The sequence below is a fragment of the Gossypium arboreum genome, chromosome 2, assembly GCF_025698485.1.
Source record: "Gossypium arboreum isolate Shixiya-1 chromosome 2, ASM2569848v2, whole genome shotgun sequence".
Lineage (NCBI taxonomy): Eukaryota > Viridiplantae > Streptophyta > Magnoliopsida > Malvales > Malvaceae > Gossypium > Gossypium arboreum.
Window position 1 is genome coordinate 114736528 of NC_069071.1, and position 10822 is coordinate 114747349.

General features: G+C 33.5%; 1 non-coding gene and 1 pseudogene across 1 annotated transcript; one reads left to right on the forward strand and one right to left on the reverse strand.

The window, feature by feature from the left end:
• Nucleotides 1-465: 465 nt before the first annotated feature.
• TRNAA-AGC (transfer RNA alanine (anticodon AGC)) lies at nt 466-538 on the reverse strand. Its single transcript has one exon. It is a non-coding gene; the product is annotated as a tRNA-Ala (tRNA).
• Nucleotides 539-4048: 3510 nt separating this feature from the next.
• On the forward strand, nt 4049-7203 carry LOC108466542 (omega-3 fatty acid desaturase, chloroplastic-like; annotated as a pseudogene).
• Nucleotides 7204-10822: the final 3619 nt, after the last annotated feature.

Here is a 10822-nt window from a genome sequence, read left to right on the forward strand (position 1 = left end):
GCCATGTAAATAGTACTTTTGCATGTATCATCAATTAAAAATTTTGACTTTTTAGTCAAAAAAATGAATTTTGGGTTGACAAAGAAAACCCCCAAGACCAAAACTGTGATCTTGAGAGCAAATTCAGCCAAGTGGAAGAACAATACTCGTTGCTGAGAGTTTGAGTTGAAGCTGGTTTCTTGGTTGCCAAACACTTGAATTGAGTCCATTAATGAATTCTTTGAAGTTCCTTAACTGTTCCTTAATGAATGAAAGTCTGTTTATATAGAATTTTGAAATGAGTGTATGCTTGAAACTGGATTGGTCTGTGCTTATAAGTGGAAAACATTGTTATGGCTTATCCTCCATTGGAGTTAAGTAAATTCAAAAAGGTTTCTTTACTGGGTTTTCGCCAATATTGAGCTGCAACCTGCAAATCTTCTCATTTATCAACAAAATGATTGGAAAAGAAAAAGATAAGATTATTGGAGATGCGGGGTATCGATCCCCGTACCTCTCGCATGCTAAGCGAGCGCTCTACCATCTGAGCTACATCCCCTTTGCCGAAAGTTGTAAGCCGTAAGTAGTTAATTAACAAGGCTTAGGGATTTCATGCAGTACTACGAGAGTCAACAACCTATAAAAATATCTTAAAATCCTTTGCACTAGAAGTAGGAGTTGAAATACATTTTAAACAAAAAAAAATATATATATATATATAGATAAATTAGTATTTGTATATTAAATCAAAAGGTAAATCGATCATTTTTGTTAAAAATTTATATTGTTAAAAATTACCTTGGCTGACAAAATAACCAAACAATGACATTTGGCATGCCATGCGTACTTACAGAGACTAGTTTTTAACAAAAAAATGGATAAAATTTTTAATAGAATGATTATTTTGCTTTTTGATCTAGCTTATAGAGACCCATTTGTCTATTTTTTTAGTAGAAAAGGCAAAATGCAATCCGATATTATTAGACTTGCATTATATTATTTGATACATTTGGTTTGACCTTTGGAGTATGTTATAACCACCTAAATACATCCAACTTAAGAGGTTGCGATTACCTTATATAGAAGATTTAAGAAAAGAGAATTCACCTAAGCACCAATAAGGAATTGTCTCGTTTAAAAGGCGCTTCTTGGCCACATTAGTTATCTTATAGACACTAACCTCTTACATGTGTTACATATGAACAAACACTAAAGTTCACATTGACATTGATAAACCATAAAAGTAACATGTTTTTAATCCTATTCTTGATGCGTTTTGAATGATTTATTATGTAAATTAGTGAATTTGATGCTCTTAATCTTTTAAATTCATGTTTCTATACTTAGGTGAGCATAGGAAAGTGAAAGGAGCAAAAAAGGGCTAAAATCGGACAAAAAAAGCTATTTTCAAGATCTGCACGGCCTGAGCATTTTCACACGGGCTGGGAACACGCCTGTGTCGATATCGCTCCCTGTTTCCCAAACACGCAGAAAAACCTAATTTTTAGGCTTTTTGAACATTCTAAAGTTTATAAATACATAGTAGAAGAGGACCTAAAGGGAGCACGAAGAGAAGAACGAAGAAAAGACTCAAAGAATGCCATCAGATTCATTTCAGAAGCGGATCTCCTTCAATATTGAAGATCTCTATTCAATTTCTTTAGAAGTTTTATTGAGTTTCTTTATGTCTTGTTATTTTCCTAACTTTGAGATGATTTTATTCCAGATTATGAACTAAATTCCCTAACTACCTAGGGAAGATGAAACCTATATGAATCTTATTATTTGATTTCTGAATTACATGATAAATACTTAATTTTTGTTCTCAATTATGTATGCTTATTTCATTTTTTAGGATATTAATTCATGCTTAATGTGCTTATTTCAGTGGAGTAAAAGTCTCTGTTTAAGAGTAGATCTAGCATAATTGAGTGAAGTTGCATGCAATCCTAAAAATAGGATGACATAAATTTACCGGATTAGAGTCAAATCTAATAAGGGAATCCATAGATGAAGCTAATGCGATAATAGGGGTTTTAATTAGAAAGAGATTTCAATTAATCAACCTAAAGTTAGTTGTTTTTACTCTCAAAAGAAATATTCACATAATTTAAAGATTTTTAAGGATCAAGGCGCAAGTAAATAAATCGTTTAATTCAGATTCAAAATAATAAGTGAAGTTTAGGTGGATTCTTTTTTAAGTATTGCCTATCTCATTGGTTTTATTCGATTATTTTTCCTAATTCATTCTCTGTTGCGTTCTTAATAATTAGTTTAGTTAACTTTAGATTAAAAACAATTCCTTCAATTTATTTGGCTAGATAATAGAAAAATAGTAAGTACTAGTACTTTTAGTCTTCGTGGATATGATATTCCCCACTCATCATAGTTATACTATTATTCAATAGGTGCGCTTGCCTTTGTTGTAATTTTAGTTAGTTCAGTGATCATCAGACATTGAACCCACACGAGAGCTTTCTAGCAAGTTTAATGTCTCATTCATCGCATCCAAAAGGACATGTTGACCACCTGTATGAGTCAATCAACTTTCTCCTAAACGTTGACACTTATACTAAGAGACTTAAGAATATATATAAATTCCATATTCCCTAATCAAATCCTCTTAACACAATATCCAAAAATTCGGTCAAACTATTTAAAGAACCTTTTATTCCTCTTCAAAAAACATGAAGAACCATCTCATGTACAACTCTCAACACCATCATATGAACCATTGTCAACAGGAACAAATCCAGGATTTTACTCTAAGGGGGGCGAAACTTCTAAATTCGAACGACCTTTTTTTTAACATAAAAAAATGTCAATTCTTTTCGGATATTTTTTTCTCTTATCAAATAAATCAATTTAAAATTTTTAAAAAACATGACCAATTTAACTATAAAAATTAAAAGAAAAAAATCACACTACATAAAATTAAATATTTGTTTCCAATATGCAAAAAGAACAACTAATATTATACTAAAATTCATAAATATCATTATAAACCTAAAAATTAAATTAAAAAACTTAGTCTTAGTCTTATTTATCAACACCAAATCTAAAATATATGATAATTTTATATAAAATTCAAAAATCTAAAAATTTCAAATTGTGGACCAACCCGCGCCCCCTGGATGCATCCAACCATCAGTACCCTTTTCATTGTGTATTCTAAATAAACAAAACAGGTGTGGTAGTCTTTTAACGTTATTTCCACAACATACTTAAATGCCAATGTAGATTAAAATAATGAAGTTGGGTGTGGTAAAATCACGTTATTCATATGGTTATTTTTTATGACATGTCTAATGAAACGTTTTGAGTACTAGATTCGTCTAAAGATAGTGAAATACCACAACTAGGAAGCAGATAGTATAACTTGATCTGCTTTGCCAATAAACTAGCTGCATGGGAACAAAAGCTTGCAAAGATCTAACATGAACATTTTTCATGATTTCGACATCCATTTGCAGATTTGGTTTGCCAAAGAGATATCATGTCTTAACAAAGGTAGCATGCCATTTTAACAATCATGCACTTATGTTTATTTAGCACGTGGTGCAAGGAAATGAGAAAGGTTTCCGGTTTCTATAGGGAACCGATATTGGGAAGATCAAGCAAAAAGCACAGAATCCTAAGTACTGTGATATATATGTGACTGTATTGCTATATGGCCACCCCTCCAGTGGAAGTTCCTGTCCATGAAAATGGAGGCAAGGAGCAACAGAAGGTTCAAGTCCTAAGCTAAAATCTATAAGATTTTAACCCAAGCCTGCCTACCACATAGCTACAGGCACGAGAAGGTCCAAGTTCTAAGCTAAAATCTATGAGATTTTAACGCAAGCTTGCCTACTGCATAGTTACATGCATAGGGAAACTGAAAAAACGATCTCAGTGCAGAATCTACGGAGTCTGAGGTTCAATTTCCAAGTCACAATATTTAAAAATAAGAAAGAAAAAAGAGAAGAAACGTCTCAACTCTTTAACAGGCTCTCATTCAGCCGTTTCTGCTATGAAACCCCCAGTAACCCTAAATATAATGCTCCTCAGTCCTTTGCTTCCTAACCAAGTAACCTGCCAGGAACCTCTCAGTTTCTTTTTTTTAAGAACCTTTGAGCTTTTACCTGGGATTTCAATGGAGAGTTTTCTCATATCAAAATCTGGTTTAAAGCCTCTTCCTCGTATCTGCATAAGACCCATAACTGGTCTTGTCCCAAGAAATTACTTCTCAAAGCCAAGATTTTTACATACAAGCAAGTGTTTTTCTGATCTAAAGGTGACTACGCCATTGAAAGTTGCATCCGTAGAAGAAGATGAAGAAATAAATGAGAGAATGCATGGTATTAACAAGCTTGGAGAGCAAGAACAAGAGACAAGATTTGACCCTGCAGCTCCCCCACCGTTTAACTTAGCTGATGTAAGAGCAAGCATACCCCAGCATTGTTGGGTAAAGGATCCATGGAAATCTATGAGCTATGTTGTGAGGGATGTTGCTCTTGTTTTAAGCTTGGCTGCTGCTGTGGTTTATGTTAACAACTGGCTTGTTTGGCCTCTTTACTGGGTTGCTCAAGGAACCATGTTTTGGGCTCTTTTTGTTCTTGGTCATGACTGGTAATTCATACAATGCATTGGACACAACCTTCTTTAATTAGGCGTGTGACTGTCTCAGTTTATATGTTTATTTTCTTTTCAAGGCTTAATTGGAATTCATTGTGCAGCGGCCATGGCAGCTTTTCAAACAACCCCAAGTTAAACAGTTTAGTGGGGCATCTATTGCATTCTTCCATTCTTGTGCCTTATCATGGATGGTAAAATTTTGTCATAATGTTGAACTTAGTCCTCGATGTTTGCATTTTTTTGTTATTTTGTCCATTATTCTTTATTACATGAGTTTCCACACCACAGTTGAATTCACTTTCATTATGATTAACTTTTACAGGAGAATTAGCCATAGGATTCATCACCAAAACCAGGGTCATGTTGAGAATGATGAATCATGGCACCCGGTTGGTTAAACTTTTCACTGAACTTTTATGGTGTTTGCTTGTTTGGTCTATTGCAATACCTTTGTTCTTCACCTAGTTTTTTGTGAATTTTATTACAGTTAACTGAGAAAATATACATGAATTTGGATAACAATGAACTAACATGGCTGTTCAAGTTTCCTTTCCCCTTGCTTGTATATCCTTTCTACCTTGTAAGTGTTTATAGCTTGCTTGAGAAATTTGATCCTTGAGACATCGAGTTATTACTGACTGTTCTGTTGTTTTTAATTGCAGTGGGGAAGAAGTCCAGGCAAGACTGGTTCTCACTTTGATCCTAACAGCGAATTGTTTGTCCCAAGTGAGAGAAAAGATGTTATTACATCCAGCTTATGTTGGATAGCCATGGCTGCTATTCTTGTTGGTCTAGGCTTCACAATGGGTCCTATGCTGTTGCTTAAACTATATGGTGTTCCTTATTGGGTAGGTTTCAACTTTCTTATGGGATATATTACACTAGTGGTCACCTACTATTAGTATTTTTTTTCATTTAACTATGAAAAATTACAATATAATCACTTAATTATTTAATTTTGCCTTTTTTGGTCACTAACTAACCAACAATGACAGCTTTTAAAATTAGGATAATAGCAACTTTAACCCTCAATTTACTCCTGTTCTAGAAAATCAAACTCTCAACATTTACACATTCTGTAATTTAATCTTTTTGCAGTTTTGCTTTTCTTTAGAACCCTTTCACCTAAAAAGCTAAAAAAAATCATTAGCTAATTTTAATTGAAAATATACAAAAAAAAAGAAGGAAACATAAAAAAATCCAAGATAATAATTTTTATTTTTTCTCATTCTTTTAAAATTAATCCTCAACGTCACACACACACAAAAAAAAAGCACAACTGTAAAAGAAAGTCCAAATTACACAATGTGTAAATATTAAGGATTAAATTCTTTTAGAATTAAGACTAAACTGGCATAATTTATAAACATTGAGTATTAAAGTTGCTAGTTTGTCAATTTTACAAATTGCCACAGTTAGTCAACTAGTGATAAAAAAGATAAAATTAAATAATTAGATGATCGTTCTAACTTTTCATAATTAGATGATTAAAAAAGAAATTTATTAATAGATGAGTAATTACTTGTATAGTTTACCCTTCTTTTGGTCATACATATGTCTTTACCAGTTATAGAATACAGCTTGACTTTGTTTTCAAGTTTAGATATTCGTAATTTGGCTGGATTTTGTAACATACATGCATCATCATGGTCATCAAGACAAACTTCCTTGGTACCGTGGGAAGGTATGATTCTCTTACCTTGATCTAATGTGCTCTGTCTGTGAGGAGACATCTTTTTGGTTTATTTTGAGCTTGACATTACAACATTCTGCAGGAATGGAGTTACTTAAGGGGAGGGCTTACAACACTTGACCGTGATTATGGATGGATGAACAACATTCATCATGATATTGGAACCCATGTCATACACCATCTCTTTCCTCAGATCCCTCATTACCGCCTAATAGAGGCTGTGAGTTCATCTCTTTAGTAGTTTTGGCTTGGGTAGAAATACCATGGAAGTCCCTATACTAGGATTTAGATTGCATTTTACTTTAATTACTCAAAAAATTGAATAAACTAGTTCGTTACGTTAAATCAAAGAGCAAATTAGTCCTTTCAGTTAAAATTTTCATCTATTTTTACGGTTAAAATTGGCATGACTAATAGAATAACTATACAGTTACATATGATATGCCACGTATACCTCATGTTAATGTATAAAGATGGATGAAATTTTTAATATGAGGACCACTTTGCTCTTTACTCTAATATTTAGGTATTAATTTGCTTATTTTTTAGTAAATAGGTAAAATGTAATCTAACTTTTAATACAAAGGCATCCATGGTAGTTTTACTTTTTGGTGTGATATGCTCTTTTTTCTATTTATTTTATGTGTCCTAATGTTTTAGTCTCATAGACTAAGGCAGCTAAGCCGGTTCTTGGAAAATACTATCGGGAGCCAGAACGATCGGGACCTCTACCTTTTCACCTCATCGGAGTTTTTATAAGAAGCTTGAAGGAAGATCACTACGTTAGTGACACCGGCGATGTTGTCTACTACCAAAACTGACCCAAACATTTTCAAGTCAGCATGATGCTTCATAAAACTTCAAGCTTTTTGAACTGGACTCGGGTGCTTAACCATAAGAGATCTAAGCATTGAACTTTATATGGCCGTGGTAAGTACCATGGTCATATGGTACTTACACTATAAGTTATGAAGTAGAATTAACAAGAGAAATTGAATATGGTGAGGCATATAAGTGGGGGTATATCAGTATATATATATATATATATATCAGCATTCTACTACTAAATGAAACTGTATGTTTTTATTGTTTTACAAGAGAAGCAGAAATTACTTAAAGACAATTAACACATTTATTGCTTAATTGAATCCTATGGAACATGAAAGAAGAGAAAAACACTTTAAAGTCTCTTAGATTTCATATTTGAAGAGTTGGAAGAGATGTTTGGGAATCAAATACTTAATCTGGAGTTGTTGCATCAGCTAGCTGATGAACTTGAGTATTTCTCATGCAAATTACAGACATGTTGAAAAAAAAAGACTGGTTTCATGACGCAGCTTTAGGCAAAGAATGTATATTTTCTACCTTCGCCGAGGTAGTTGAATCAACTTTCCTTCCTCCGTCAAAGGTGGCCAATACAAATTCATGATTTCAGTAGCAGGAGTAGATGAATTGATCGTCACTTCAGGCTCTTGCCTTCCTTGCATGCCATAGTCCATGTCTTGATTGACTTGGTCTTTGGAATTCAATGGCATTTCACCTGCAAGATCTCTTGCATCAGAGGGTGTTGGCATATTTGGCTCTTGCGTTCCAGGCATGCTACGGTTCGTGTTTTGATCGATGGAACTCGATGCCATTTCACCTGCAGCATCTCTTACATCATCGGGTGTTGGAATATTCAGCTCTTGCCTTTCTTGCATGCTACGGTTCGTGTTTTGATCGATGGAACTCGATGCCATTTCATCTGCAGCATCTCTTACATCATCGGGTGCTGGAATATTCAGCTCTTGCCTTTCTTGCATGCTACGGTTCATGTTTTGATGGACTTGATCGTCGGAGCTCGATGGCATTTCACCTGCAGCATCTCTTGCATCAAAGGATGTTGTCATATTCAGCTCTTGCCTTTCTTGCATGCTACAGTTCATTTTTTGATGGGCTTGATCGTCGGAGCTCGATGGCATTTCACCTGAAGCATCTCTTGCATCAAAGGATGTTGTCATATTCAGCTCTTGCCTTTCTTGCGTGCTACGATTCATGTTTTGATGGACTTGATCGTCGGAGCTAGATGGCATTTCACCTGCAGCATCTCTTGCATCAAAGGATGTTATCATATTCAGCTCTTGCCTTCCCTGCATGCTACTGTTCATGTTTTGATAAACTTGATTTGTGGAACTCAATGGCCATACACCTACAGCCTGTCTTGCATAAAAGGGTCTCTGTATATTCGGTTCTTGCCATCCCTGCATGCTTCGGCTCATGTTTTCGTAAACTTGATTAATGGAAAACAATGGCTGTACACCTACAGCACCTCTTCCATAAAAGGGTCTTTGAATATTCGGCTCTTGCCTATATACTTGATTGTTGGAAATTGGTGGCCCTTGCCTTCCCTGCATCCTATGGTTCATGTTCCAATTGACTTGATTGTTGAAACTCAATGGCCTACATATAGCACCTCTTGCACAAAACGGTGTCCAAATATCCATCTCTTGTCTGCCCTGTAAGCTTTGAGTTGACACGGAACGTCGTCGTTGATCAGAACTAGATTGATCATATGACGCTGTTGAAGGTGGGCCGTTTCCGATCCGAGCATCTTTCAGCATCTCAACAATTGTAGAACAATCAGAATTATTAGCACAATCAATTGCAGTAGCTCCATCTGAAGTGGAAACTCTAACAACATTGGCCCTAAAATTTCCAACTATATACTCCACCACTTTTGGACTATTAGTCATTGCAGCAATCATCAATGGTGTCCTCATCAAAACCTTAAGCTCGTCTTTAGACCCAGTTAATGGGAAACACCGGAAAGGAATTTCGGCATCGATATCATATGTTGAACTACATAGGAGGCGACCGAAATATGTCACGTTGTCCAAGATAATTGCTTGAACCAAATCTGAATAAGAATCAGTAACCATCTCCATACAGTCTTGTCTGCAACATTTCAATGTAAAAGGATTTCATATCATTAACACAGAAAACATATATAATAGGAAACAAGATCAATATCAGCTAAACTAGGATTCCAAACGCTATTCTTTTTAAAAATTGAAGATCATGCAGTAACTATTAAACCAAGAAGAGACAAAAAGAACTTCAAAAAAATCACCCAAGAAAACAACATACATAAATATATATATATGAACAATGGTGTAATAAAAGTTGGGTTTTCTTGTACAAGAAGTAAAGATCAAGAATCAAAGCTTTTTAAACAAGAAAATGGATGCAGAAGAAAGAAAACAGCGCAAGGCTTACTTACATGATTCACGTTCAAAGAACTTGAATGGAAAAGAGTGAGAGATGGCCTGTACAATCACCTTTGGAACAGACAAGTTGGTAGAGAAACGCCGATGCAAAAACAAAACAGAGTGTATGTGTTTAAATATATATATATATTGTTGAGATTGGAGTTGGAGTTGGAATTTAGAAATTGAGAGCTTTTGTTTTGTGTTATTTAGAATAATATCAAAAAGGGAAGGCAAAGTTGTTCATTTATACATGTTATTATGACTAGATTGTTTATCTGTTGGAATTTGGATTGAAATTAAACGAAATAAGAATGTTTAATGATCATGTTTTTGCATGTGGGACGTAGAAAATATACTTATGTGATGATTTTTAAATATAATAATTATTTTATGAAAATAGTTTAAGTTTCAAAGTTGGTTTAAAAATCGTTTATTGACTCGTTTATTTATTAATGATAATTTTTATAAAAATTTCATTAGTATATGTAAATAAATTTATCTTGATTTGTATTTTTTTCATTTATAATATAATTATTAATATTTATATTTGATTATTTTATATCTAAACAATGTGTGTTTATTTATTGTTTGTTTGTTTATTATTTATTAACATTGTTCGTGAACATGTTTAATTATATGTTCATGAACATGTTCGTAAATATTAAACAAACGAACATGAACACATAATTTTAAATAAATGAACATGAATAAAAATTTGAAATTCTTAACGAACACAAACTGAACACGAATAAGCTTAAAAATAAACAAACGAACATGAATAGAGGTTTGTTTGTTCAAGTTCGGTTCATTTACAGCCCTGTTTGGGGTTGAGAAAGGCTACTTGGTGCATAGAGTTCTGTTGGACCGGGGCTAACAAAGTTCTAGGCTCGATTGATAGGTCCGGCCCAATCCGAAAAAATGGGTTTAAATTTTTGTCCAAATCTGACTGGATAAAAATGTTAAAATTCGGACTCGGGCCATTTTTCTTTTACTTTTTATATAAAATTTAAAAATATATATATATCAAAAACACTAAAAACATTAAAATAAAATATTTCTCAACAAATTAAAAATAAATTAAAAATTATACTTAAATAACATTAACATAGGTGCAACTTAATAAGCAAATGTCTTTAAAATAATAATAAAATTAATAATAAAATAAAAGTTATACAATATCCAAACAATAATAATATAATAGTGAAATGACAGAAAATAGTAAAAATAGTATAAAACAACAACAAAATAATAGGTTTTTTTTTGCAAAGTCGGGCTAGGCCCAAGA